Genomic DNA, 14470 nt, shown 5'->3' on the forward strand with positions numbered 1-14470 from the left:
GGGGCAGCGGGGATGTCACCAATTGGAGCCACTGTGGAACAGACCTGGGTGTCAGAAACTTAGAGTATAAGAGAATATAAAAATTGTGAAGTTTTCATAAGGGAAGATAGGAAAGTCCCTGAAGAAGGAGCTGGTGATAATACTAATTTAAAAAAATTTGCTAGATAGCAGATGACCCTTACTCAACTCAGAGAAAATAGTTTGCTGACACTGCCATTACTTTTTGGGTATAATATTTTCTTCAGTATCTATCTATCTATCTATCCATCTATCTATCATCTATCTATCATCTATCTATCCATGCATAATTGTATTTCTCAGAGATAAGCCCACCACATGCAACACTATCATTACCAGAATCAGAATTCACTGGATGTATCCTTTGCTATTATCAAGAGTCTGGCTGACATGGATGAGAATAGGAATATTGAAATGTTGAGGTTTCAATACATTCTCGTTCCATTTCTGGGGAGAATATATCTGATTGGCAGAAAATAACAGGAAAGACTCTGGGAGACTAGAAGGTGCATTTTCAAATTGAAGAGGCAGGATTCACAATTTTTTACAATGTAAGATTGTATGGGGGATTTCTTCATTTCTTCCAAAATGTTAAGACATGTTCAGATATTAAGATGGAGAAAAGCAAACACATCAACACAAAAAACCTAATTACCTAGTCAGATAGTAATTTCATGGATGTCGTGACTTGACAACTCACCAATTCAACCTTTCCACTTAATTTCATCTGTTGTAACCCAGATGTTCCATATAATAAATAGTGCTTTAGTACAGTTATAAATACCCCTAGGCTTCGACCATCGCCTTGAGGAATGTATTTATGAAATTTACCTGTATTTCTTTTTGTAAGCTATTCAACACGACTGGAAGAATTCCTTCACCTCACAGTTCTTAAATATTTTATGTCCTGCAAACTGGTCTGTGAGAGTGGTCAGTCTCCTAGATCTTTGCTGTCATTACACCTTTTTCCGGGTGATCACAGGTTATAGCTTTTTTTTTTATTTTTATTCCACTGCAGACCAGCGTGCTTGAATATCATCCAGTAAGACTAGCAGAATTTAAAATGCCTTCATCAGTGTTCCTTGTATTAAAAATTGAGACATAATTGACATACAACATTAGTTTCAGGTATACAATGTAATGATTTGATGTTTGTATATATTGGGAAGTGATCTTGACAGTATATCCAGTTAACATCCATCACCATTCCTAAAGATTCTTACTTTTTTTTGTGAGGAGAACCGTTAAGATTTCTCTTCGCAACTTTGAAATATACAATACAGTATCATTTACTATATTTGCCACGGTGCACATTACATCTCTAGGACTTATATTCTAACTGGAAGTTTGTACCTTTTGACTCCCTTCACCCATTTCAAACCCCTTTCCCCCACCCCCTGACAACCATTAATCTATTTTCTGTATCTATGAACTTGGTAAAATGTTTTCATCTTTAATATGGCCAATCAATAATGGATTGTTTCCATTTCCCTGAATGATTGCCCACAATTCCTTCTATTAACAATGTTTGAAGTAGTTGACATTTATTTGAAAGGCACAGAAAACGATTAGGTGATCTAAGCACAGAGCGGTTGGTTAGCTCATGGAAATTTACAGGATGCTGGATGCAGAAGAACAGAGGCTACCTACAAGCAGAAGCTGCCGTCAAAACCACACTACAGAAACAGCAGAGACCCTACTTCTTATGAAAAAACGAACAAATGAACGAATACACAGCTACTCATTGGTGCCTCCTTGGGTAGTCTCAAGCTATAGATGCTTTTTCTCCTAGAAAACACACGTTGCTAACACAGCTGCCCCAGCCAACAGAATGTGTTCTCCGCTTACTCTGCATCCTTCTCACTAGTTCCTACTTCATGGGTGTTTCCAGTGAGTTGTGGTTATGTGGCCTGTCCATACTCTAAGTGAGGCGCTACGTGTGTTAGTCAGCTTTCCTTCAGATTGTGCTGCAACAGACACATACTCTTAATCTCTCGCGATGAAATAGATCCTATTTCACACTCCTGTTTTATGTTATCTGAGACTCTACTTGTCCTCACTTCAGGACCCCAGGGTGAAGAGCAGAATGGTGTGATGTCTGTGAAACCCTCTGCTCTGACATTTGTTAATGTGTTAATGGAACAGGAAATTGAACTCTTGCCTTACAAACTCTTGCGCTTAAAATAACTTGGCAAAAGTCAAAGATATAACAATCCTCTTGTAGTGAATGCAGTGGATAATCGAAGCACTAATAAAGCCTACTAAATTATTGTTTTCCCTCTACAGTGTGTTGTGGGCCTCCTCAGTCCTTTTTTGGTAGAAACACCAAACATAGGAAAAGGTTTAAGATCGGTGGCAGGACATTATGATAGTTAGTCACTATAGTTTCTGTGACACATTCCTTTAATAATGCATAGTGTTTCAACTTAATTTGGCCTCCTTTTAATACCTCTAGGAGTATTAGTCACAAAGGCATCATCTCCAGAGGACAGCAGGCTCATCATTTCTACCTATTCAGACAATACATTAATAGGCATGATGGAGGTTACATACTAAGGGCCCTATCCTATTCCCCTTAGAAAAATTTCATATTTAGAATTTTTATGGAAGTACCCCCATGGATTTGGCAAAAGGTTCTCTAGTGCTACAAAAGATGTCTAATTAGAGGCAGATTAGATATGATCTGATTAAAAATGGGGTCTAAATATAGCCCATGCTTGTGACTGAAATTAAGATAATATACTGTTTGAAAAACTGGCAGAATTTCTGAATAGACTCTCAGAATAACCGGGATCAGATGAATACTATTAATTGTTTGGGGAATAATTATATACTTTGTTGAAATTTAGCAATACACTCCAAGAAACAAAATATTTAAGAAACTAACTGAGTATTCTTTAGAGGAAATTCAGTAAAATTCCATCAAAGTTGGTTCTACCCAAGGAAAGAGTTTATCCCTGTAGGGATGATACAGATTAACCTTCATATTTCCCCATTGATGTGATACAGAAGAGAGGTTAAGATGCCCAGACAAATTACTGGCCAGGATAACTTTTGTCTAGATTGGGAAACTGCGAAATGAGTAAGATAGGCAATTTTAACAGTAAAATTGTTTTTTTTTTAATTATTATTGTGTTGATGAAATTGTAAAATTCTATTTTGAAGTTTCCCCTTACAATTCAATAACACAACCATAAAACCCATTGTTCTAGAAAAAAAAAAGAAACAGATGAAGTTTGTTCTAAAACAAGTTTGAAACAGGAAGAGATTGATAATTATGAAAAAAAAAAGATAGTAAAATACCCTGAAAAAATCTCAAGGTCAGTGTTTTGTTTTTTGGTTTTTTTTTTTTCTTTCCAATGGAAGACAGGATAATATAGGATTATTTGCTTTAAAATATATTAACATGTAAAGTAAAGAGCAGGTAACTTAAACAACAATGAAGTGGTCACCAAAAGGCAATTAAGCAGAATGAAAAGGAGGCCAAGAGATATTTAAATGAAAAAAAAAAAGTGTCTTTATAAAGTAATGGGAAAACACGGGAACATTCAATACTTGTAGTTGAATAAACTTGTTCACTACTTGGGGAAAAATTCAAATGGGAAAAATTATGTAGAAAGTCAGAAGGATAACAACAACAACAACAAAAAAAACAAACAAAAGCTGACCTTATCAGCCAGGATCCTGCCAGGTGATAGAAACCACATCAGTAAATGGAACGCAAATTTTCATTAAAAAAAAAAAAAATGTATGTGTATATTTCAGTAAAAAGTTGACAGAACTTCATGGAATACAGAAGTGGGAATTTCACAGGATAATTACTAGCTCTAAGGCTGATGGAAAGCGAAGAAGGATAGCACTAGGAATTTAAAGCTACAGAACCAGTTCAACATTTTCAGCCATTTGAGGAGAAGGAAAAGTCCCAGTTGGTCTGTAAGAAGTCCACTGCCTGATGATGGACCTAACTGTAGGATATGAACGACAGCAGGTTTGAGGGACTACCCACTCCTAGCTGATGGAGAACCTTACTTGTAAGCACCAACCGCAGTTATCTGTCAGGGTCACTGGAAAGAAAACCACCAAGTCCCCACCTATCCCAGCTGAGTCTCTGGCTACTGTGTGGAAAAACAGCCCATTTCAAGGAGGAAAGAAGAAAAAAAATAGTGTTTTCTTTCTCTCTGATCTTACAGTGTCCTTTCAGCACCCTCTGTTGGCAAATCCAAACATCAAGGCAGCTGATTAAGGGAGAAAATTCTAGAGTCCATCTTAAATATTTCTATATTTTCTTACAAGTTCATAAGTTTGAAATTATTTGAAAAATAAACACTTGGGTTTATTTTCATAAATTGTCTAATGAGTGTGTGAACAGATGTTCAATCACTTATAAAAGAATGAAAATCTAAGATATTATTTATGATTGCCATTTAAAAAAAAATAATTCTATTACAGAGTTTATTGTGAGCCCAGGGAAAAATGAGATTGCACATAGAGCTATTTAGAATCAAAATGGCACATAAATTTAAAAACAAAATTTAAAGTATAACTACTATCCGAATCTGCCGTTCTACATTTAGGAATATATCCCAAAGAGTCACACATGTGTGCAAAAATATAAGGAAAAAATTCACTAGAAATGCTTTGCAATATCTAACAGTAGAAGATAACCTAAATATGTATCAAGTAAGAATATTAAGTAGAATATGAAATATATATGCTCTGGAATACTATGAATATAGCCAATGACGTCCATGTATTAACAAGCAAGGAAGGAAGTCAACAAAAAGACATGAAAATGACTAGCTGAATAAAAATAAAGCAAGCACATTGTCACTGTAAAAATTATGGATATATGTCAAGTAAGGTTTAGAAGAATCCACTCTGGTTAATTAAAATGGTTACATACAGAGATCAACGGGAGCCCTGCCTTTTTACTTTACAACTGGTTATACTGTGATTCTCATTTATTATATTTCAAATATTAAGCTATAATGCAATAAAAAGAATACGTATACTTAAGACACTCATATAGTAACAGCATGCAAAACTACTGGATGAAATTATAAAGTTTAAATGTATTACATTAAATATGTAAATATCATATTTAAAAATTTTAAATGTATGTTTATTTTTTAGAGAGAGAGTGAGTATGAGCAGGGAAGGGGCAGAGAGAGAGGGAGACACAAAATCCGAAGCAGGTTCCAGGCTCTGAGCTGTCATCACAGAGCCCAATGAGAGGCTTGAACTCAAAAACCATGAGATCATGATCTAGCCAAAGTCAAATGCTCAAATGACTGAACCACCCAGGAGGCCCTATAAATATCATATTTTAAACAAAATAGATTTGTGAATATTTTTTATCCCGTTTATTTACATAAGAATCACTTTGCAGTAATAATAAAATAGGGTGAAGGTCACGTCAATAGTCAAAAATGACCCCAAAATTGATTAATAGAGTTTAATACATGTGTTTACTATCAACAGAAAATGCAGTTCTGTTTTATGTATTTAGCTATAATAATATAATAATAGGTTTAAAAAAATCTGTGTAGGGGCGCCTGGGTGGCTCAGTCGGTTAAACGGCCGACTTCGGGTCAGGTCATGATCTCACGGTCCGTGAGTTCGAGCCCCGTGTCGGGCTCTGTGCTGACAGCTCAGAGCCTGGAGCCTGTCTCGGATTCTGTGTCTCCCTCTCTCTGACCCTCCCCTGTTCATGCTCTGTCTCTCCCTGTCTCAAAAATAAATAAAACATTAAAAAAATTTAAAAAAATCTGTGTAAACCCATAATAGTTAATATTGATCTAATTTTAAGATTGGGAGGTGATGCTTCAGATTCTGTGTCTCCCTCTCTCTCTGCTCCTCCCAGGCTCATGCTCTGTCTCTCAAAGTCAAAATAAATATTTTTTAAAAAATTAATTAAAAACAAGATTGGGAGGTAAAACGTGGCTGATATAAAATTGATGTTCATATGAGTCACCTTGTAAACATCGATATAGAACTTTTTATATAATGCCAAAAACACAAAAAACAAAATGCTACAGTCTCACAGAAGTAAACTTAAAAAAGTAATACATTTAGACTGTGAATTATAAAATCCAGTACAATTTCACTTTGCACAACATTTTTAATGGAATCTCTTCCCAAACTTCATTAGGAAATAGAATTAACCTCATTACACATTTTATGAGGAAAAAGCAAGCATGCAAAGTTGATTGAGTGAAAATGAAAATAAACAGGAAAGGATCTGTTGTTTTGTAGTGAATTGATTGTTAATCATTTCTCCAGCTTTCCATGAATGAATGGTTTTGGATTCTGCATTCCTCCTGTACATTTTCGTATTTCTACTCTCTAATTTCCACTCACTTTTTTCTTCACACTGTCTTTCCAACCTTTTTGAATTTATTTTATTTTGTTTTTAATTTTTAAAATTAATTTGTTTTCAAGTTAGTTAAACGTTTTTTTTAATGTTATTTATTTTTGAGACAGAGACAGAGCATGAACAGGGGAGGGGCAGAGAGAGAGGGAGACACAGAACCTGAAGCAGGCTCCAGGCTCTGAGCTGTCAGCACAGAGCCCGACACGGGGCTTGAACTCACAGACCCTGAGATCGTGAGCTGAGCTGAAGTGGGATGCTTAACCGACTGAGCCACCCAGGTGCCCCTGTTTTCAAGTTAGTTCACATACAGTGTGGTCTTGGCTCCAGGACTAGAAGCCAGTGATTATTCATCTCTTACTTAAGACACCCCGTGCTCATCCCCACAAGTGCCCTCCTTAATGTCATCCATTTAAGCCACTCTTCTACCCTGACTCCTCCAGTAAACCTCAGTTTGTCTTCTGTATTTAAAAGTCTCCTATGATTTGCCTCCCTCTCAGTTTTTATCTTATTTTTCCTTCCCTTGCCTGTGTTTATATGTTGAGTTTCCTTCCAATTTTGCCTTTGTTTATTTTGTAACCATTGCCTTTACACTGTTCCACATTCAGTCTTCACAGCTGGTTTAACTTTTGTTGCTACCCTCTCTCCCCCAACTGGTTTCATTGGTTTAGTTTTGCTCACAGTTTAGACTTACTCCTGCTCACAGGACAGCCATGAGCCACAGGGGATTATGTTTGCATTTAAGGGAAATAACTCCCCACATTTCAAATTTTAAGTGCCACCTATGACTTCTGGCTACTATATAGGACAGTATAAATTTTTGAAAGTTTCCAACATTGCAGGAAATTCTCTGCAACTGAACTGGTGTATATCTTTGGTTGGCATTATTTTTGCTAAATTTAGGCTTTCCCTTTGCTTAAGGCTCTGTCCTGGTTTTCTGTTGCCTTATCTTACATTTTAATCACAGGAAGCAATATGCTACAAAGAGAAGAGTGAGGTTTGAGAAGAGAAAACACTAACTGTGGATTTATACTGAATTTATAAATTGGAGGTGATGGGAATTAATTTTTAAAATTTTTAAAATGTTTATTAACTTTTGAGAGAGGAACAGAGAGACAGAGTGAGAGCGGAGGAGGGGCAGAGAGAGAGGGAGACAGAACCTGAAGCAGGCTCCAGGTTCTGAGCTGTCAGCACAGAGCCTGATGCGGGGCTCGAACTCAAGAACTGTGAGATCATGACCTGAGCTGAAGTCGGATGCTTAACCAACGGAGCCTCAGGCACCCCAGGAATTTATTTTTAAACGTAATTGTGATAATTACTTGAAATATGCCATATAATGCGCTAGTATTTCTTCTGTCCCTTTTCTACATTTGACATTCTAGTCCTTTTAAAGCCATTGAAATGACTAATATTTACGGCATCTTGGAAAAATGACCAGATGCCTAAATATCACTCACTTACAATATCAATGCATCTTCCATTTTCAAAATAGAAACCACTTTTAAGTGTAACAATATATGTATTGTGTATAATACATGTGCCATTATTATGCATCGAATTATTATGCATCAGGATAGTTAAGAAAATACTTTTGCCACAATATTAAGTAAAAGCTTTGACATACAGTGACAGATCTTGTATTTTAATCGTGACACCATAACAAAAAACATGGAAGAGGAAAAAGTCTAAGGAAAATAAGCTGCTGCAATTATATGTCTTCCTTCTTTAGTTCATTCACGCTATTCCACACTTTTCAAATATTCCTCACATGAACATATCACTTTCATCCTAAAAACGAAAACAAGCAAAAGCCAAAGCCTTTTATTGACTCAATGTTATATGGATAAAGCATATGAAAGCAGATACTATAATATTTAAAGCTCAGAATTTGCAGTGATATAAACCTTTTTTTCAATGATAGAAACCTGTATTCCCTTGATTGCACAGTCCTGGATCTATGGACTCAATCAAGCTATCTAAGGCTCTTTAACCCCTTCTTAACTCTGAAATTATAGTATTTATTATATGAAGCCATTTATTGGTTACGAAGACATTCCGGGGGCACCTGGGTGGTCCCGTCCTTTAAGCATCCGACTTCAGCTGAGGTCATGATCTTGTGGTCCAGTTCGTGGATTAGAGGCCCGCATCGGGCTCTGGGCTGACAGCTTGGAGCCTGGAGCCTGCTTCAGATTCTGTCTCTCTGTCTATCTCTCTATCTTAAAAATAAAAAAAAAAAAGACATTAAAAATATTTTAAGAAGAAATATGTACCTAACATATCACTTGGAACAAAACAGTCATTTTAAGAAATATTAGCTAACAGCCACATTACAGCCAGTCTCTTTTATGGGGCATCTCAATCGAATTGTCATTATGTATAAGTTTAGTTTTCTTATAACTTTTTGTGAATTGTTGGTACCCAACACATATTAATAATAAATAAAAACCTTTTAAAAGCATAACTGACTCAATAAAGCTCAATTGATTTATTCTAATTTTGAAATGGCAATCAGGGCAGCTCAAATTTCAGCTGGCATTTGACATTACCATATCAATTGTAACTCTAAAGTTACTTTTACATTGATTATAAACATTTACAAAATGCCCCCTGGGGCACCTGGGTGGCTCAGTCAGTTAAGTGGCTCAGGTCATGATCTCGCGGTCCATGAGTTCGAGCCCCGCGTCGGGCTCTGTGCTGACAGCTCAGAGCCTGGAGCCTGTTTGGGATTCTGTGTCTCCCTCTTTCTGACCCTCCCCTGTTCATGCTCTGTCTCTCTCTGTCTCAAAAATAAAACATTAATTTTTTTTTAAATGGTCCTTTACAAATCAAATATTTATTTGAGTTATCATTGAAATTTAGGTCTAATGAACCTAATGGAAGAACAGTGCTACCGAAAGTAAATTTTTGCAATGGAGAATCTAGAAATCCTTTCTTTATGAGAAAAACATCAAGAGAGCTGTGTTGATGAAGTTTGGAGATCAGTGAATCAAACATCATGTAAGAAGGAGGAAATAAAATACTCTTCTTGTCCAGTATTAATACTCTGTATCTAGTCTTTTGTTAACATGTAGGACAAAGTTGAACCAAGTACTTATTATAGATACGTAGAAATAAAACCAATTCTTTCTCATGAATATCTATTGATCTACTTATAACGTGTGCATATGTATTTATATATATTATATATTCATGAATATATGTGAAAAACTATAGAACAAACAGATGACATGATAATACCTGAAATTATCAATTGAACTTAAATTTAGAGGCTCTTGAAGTTCAAAAGACAAATGTGGCAACTTCTATTTCAAATAGGTGAGGTTTCAGGGGGTAGAATTATAATTTAATAGCAGAACATTATTTTAACTTTCTAGAGCATGAAAAAATATAACGTTTATTCACTTTTGAGAGACACAGATAGAGCATGAGTGGGGGAGGGGTAGAGAGAGCGCGACGCAGAATCCGAAGCAGGCTCCAGGCTCTGAGCTGTCAGCCCAGAGTCCAACACAGGACTTGAACCCAGGAACCCTGAGATCATGACCTAAGCTGAAGTTGGATACTCAACCGACTCAGCCACCCAGGTACCCCTAGAGCATTTTGTTAAATCTCATATCCTTGCATGTTATATAAATAATGCAGTCCAGTCCCTCTAAGAGTAATTTTGACCCTTAATGAATCCTTATTGAAAACGACTTTCGTCCTATTCCAAGTGAAATCCTGTTTAATATGTTTGGGAGAACAAAACACAAACACAGCCCTGAAATGATGCATTCATCGGTTTTATGGTTGTTGGAGAGGGTTAGCGAGGATCGTGGCAGAGTTGTAGGAAATCTGGAAGATTTGGGGAGATTATCTGATATTTTTGAATAAATAAAAACTCACAACTTAAAATATCAGTTTCTATTGCTTATTCCTCAACAGAACTTGCAAAATCATGCCCATCAGTCCTAGACTCATTATAATATTTTCTAACCAGTGAAACAGGATTTTTTCTTACACTTTTAAAATCTAACATGTGATCATCTCTCCCACCATCACTCCTTGGATTTTTTTTTTTTTTTCAACTTTTTTTTTTTTTTTATTTTTTTATTTTTGGGACAGAGAGAGGCAGAGCATGAACGGGGGAGGGGCAGAGAGAGAGGGAGACACAGAATCGGAAACAGGCTCCAGGCTCCGAGCCGTCAGCCCAGAGCCTGACGCGGGGCTCGAACTCACGGACCGCGAGATCGTGACCTGGCTGAAGTCGGACGCTCAACCGACTGCGCCACCCAGGCGCCCGAATTTTTAAATTAGTAATGGTGGTAATAACAAAGATTACTTGTACTATATATATTCAATGTACCTGGCCTTTTACTCCCTGTTTTCTCTGAACTTTACTGAATATAAGCATATGAAGTAGATACGAGTATTACTCATCTTTTGCTAAGTTATGTGCAATTCACACTATCTTCAGTATCTTGGTGGCTGACCAAATATTCTTCTCTCTTGTTCATGCTATGTCCTGTGTGTGGCTCTATCTATTACAACTTCTTAATTCTGAGACTCAGGTTTATGGGTCAATTTCTACCTGAGACACGGCTTCCTTATGCAAAAGTGGGGTAGGTGAAGGCAAAACTTCATGATCTTCAGAGTTTCTGCTATGGAGTGGTACATGTCAGTCCATTTACATTTGATTGGCCAAAGACAACTGACCTGCTTACTCCTGATGTCAGTGGAGTAGAGGTGTGTATTCCTTAAGTGTAGAGGGACATGGCAGTCACTATGACACTAGGAGGTATTGTATGAGTCTCTGGTGGAAAAGAAAAATAAAAGAATAATCAAATAGAGAGGCGCCTGGGTGGCTCAGTCAGTTAGGCGTCTGACTTCAGCTCAGGTCATGATCTCATGGCTCGTGAGTTCAAGCCCTGCGTCAAGCTCTGTGCTGACAGCTCAGAGCCTGGAGCCTTCTTTGGTTCCTGCGTCTCCCTCTCTCTCCGCCCCTCCCCCACCCCCATTCTGTCTCTCCATCTCTCAGAAATGAATAAATGTTAAAAAAAAAAAAAAAGGAGAAGGATAGCATTGACCACAGGCACTTTTCCTGTTTCACTGAGAGAAGATAAATAATTTGATCAATGCTATACAGTTAGTCAGGGGTGTAGCTGGAGTTCACCTCAAGCAATGTCATTCCAAAGTCTGCTTTATGATATCCTACACTAGTTTGTGCCATGGCACTTTGTTATTCAAATATACATAATCTTATATCCCAGAGACAAGACCCTGATTACTTACTACATTTGCATTTAACTAATAAGCGAGCAGAAAGGATCTTGCCTTCTGCTGGTTCAGATTTCCTAAGTGATTCAAACTGAATGTTCAATTATGATAAGCAGAGAGTATGGCCAGGCATATCGGTAAGAAAGTATCTGAATTTCAAAATACATACAGTATTTTATATATCTGGAAGTATCATTCCAAAAATCAAATTACAACAGCATCACTCCCGAGAAGCAAGTAATGGAGACTCATTTGGTCCTTCGAAGAAACTTGTAGTCTAATGAGCTAAAATACAAGGGACTGGCAATTCCTGCAGCATAGTATATCTAATTGCTACATTTTGTATTAGTTTATTGCTTCAAATCAGCAGGTTGTCTTGCAATAACCTACTTAACAGAAAACATTAAATGTATGCATTAATGTTCTAGCTGTGGCTTTTACCAGAGGGCAATGAAGTGCCATGTGTTTTAAATATAAATAGAATATTTCATTTTATAATTCAATAATCTAGGTCTTTAGTGATAATCACATGATAAACCATTTACTGAATGCCTGAAAATAGAATGTAAATAAGTGTAAGTTCCCCAGTGAGAAAGCACCATTATTCTAAAGAAGTCTACGTATCATGTACCAATAGGGAAATCAGACAATAGAAATTGTACATGTCTTAATATCCCTGATAACTTGATAATTATGAGCAATTGATTATTCTGTAGTTATTTTAATGATTAAGGTAAGAACATGCTTTAACAGGAAGGGGGAACTTTTGAAATCTAAAGGGTAGTGATAGCAAAATTTTTAGGAGGGACACCTGAGTGGCTCAGTCGGCTGAGCATCCGGTGGTTCTGCTCAGGTCATGATCTTGTGTCCATGGGTTCAAGCCCCACATCAGGCTCTGTGCTGACAGCTCAGAGCCTGGGGCCTGCTTTCGATTCTGTGTCTCCCTCTATCTCTGTCCCTGCCTGCTCGTGCTCTGTCTCACTTCTGTCTTTCATAAAATAAAAATTTTTAAAAATATAAACAAAATTTTTATGACATTAATTAACATGAAACTACTTTTTGGCAAGCCGCAATATGCAAATACGTGTAGTGGGTTGAATAACGCCCTTCAAAGATATCAGGTCCTCACATCTCTAGACCTGTAAATGTCTACTTAGGGAAAAATGGTGAAGGATCTCAGGTGGTAGGTCCTAAACACAATCTCACTTATCTTTACAAGAGGGAGGCAGAAGGAGATTTGAATATACACAGAGGAGAAGGCCTTGCAAAGCTAGGGCTGAGAGACTGGAGGCATGTGGCAAAGCCAACGAATGCTGACTGCCTCTAGAACGTGGAAGAGGCAAGCAACAAATGTTCCTTTAGAGCCTTTGGACGAGTAAAGCCCTGTCAACACCTTGATTCTGGCTCAGTGACACTGATGTTGGAATTCTGGCCTCCAGAACTATGATATAATAAACTTGTGTTCTTCTAAGCCACTAGGCTTGTAGTTTGATATACAAGCCATTGGAAACTGATATAGATTTTGATATAGGGATGTGGGATATTGTGTAATACTTGCCTGAAAATGTTGAAGGGCTTTGCAATTGAATAATGGGTAAAGGAAGGAAGAATCTTAAGCGACATGGTAAAAAAAAATCCTTAGATTTGCATAATCACGTTGTTGGTAGAAATGTGAATTAAAGATGTTTCTGACGGTGCTCAGAAGGAAATAAGGAGCGTATCACTGGGCACTGAAGGAAATGCAGTATTTGCTACATAGCAGCAGAAAACTTAGCTAAGTTGTGCCTTCTGGTGGTTTGGAGAAGCAGAACTTGCAAACAAGGAACCTGGCTATTTAGCTGAAAATACTTCCAATTAAAGCTTTGAAGGTGTAGCCAGCTTGTAGCAAAAACAACCAGAGATAAATGAAGGAAGAAACTGTGAGGCGAGGAAGATCCATCACTTGCTAATTGAGAAACTCAGCCTATTGCAATGATGACAAAATGTGATACAATCAGGGTAAACGTTAGGGAAGCATGATTTGGAGAGAAAGGCCTAGAGTGTGGCTGGGCACCCTTTAACAGTGCTGAAGAGATTACACACATGACACAGAAATTCACTCAGCTACCTCAGGGGAAGCCTGGAATAGAGATGGGATTCTCCAGAGAGGGTCTGTGGCAGATGCTATCTCTAAAGGCATGAAAACCTGTGATATTTCTGAGCAAACCGCAAGGTTTTTGAGAAATAGTAGGCCACCATAAACACTGCCACCTTGGACGGGAATGGATAGGCCCAGGACAAAATGAAGAAAGGCCTTTCAACTACCAAAACTCCACGGGAGGGAAATCGTGTGATAACACTACCGAGCAGCACACATATGTGACCCCTCAAGTCAAAGGAAAGTGATTCTGAGGGCGGGAACCTGGGCCCAGAGGCCATAGCGATGGGCTCAGAAGAAGGGGCATAAGCCCCAAGCATAGTGGTGGAGGATGGAACTGTGGTGCAGACAGTAGAGTCTTGAGCCACAGAACATCATTCCCAGGCCTTAAAACCTGATAGAATCTGTCTTGATGTTTCTTTAAATTTCTTGGAATTTATGACTCCTTTCTTCATTTCCCTTTTGGAATGGAAATGACTATAATTACACTATGTCGGTCCCGTAACGGTATGTTCGCAACCAATACCTTTGTAAGTTTCAAAGGTATATCAAAGCCAATTTTGCCTCAGAATGGATCATACCCAGGGTCTTATACACTTGATTTAAATGTGTCAGATGATGAGATTTGGGATTTTTATTTCTTTTTTAATGTTGATTTTTGAGAGAGAGAGAGAGAGAGAAAGAGTGTGGGG

This window comes from Panthera tigris, chromosome A1 (genome assembly GCF_018350195.1).
Source record: "Panthera tigris isolate Pti1 chromosome A1, P.tigris_Pti1_mat1.1, whole genome shotgun sequence".
NCBI lineage: Eukaryota > Metazoa > Chordata > Mammalia > Carnivora > Felidae > Panthera > Panthera tigris.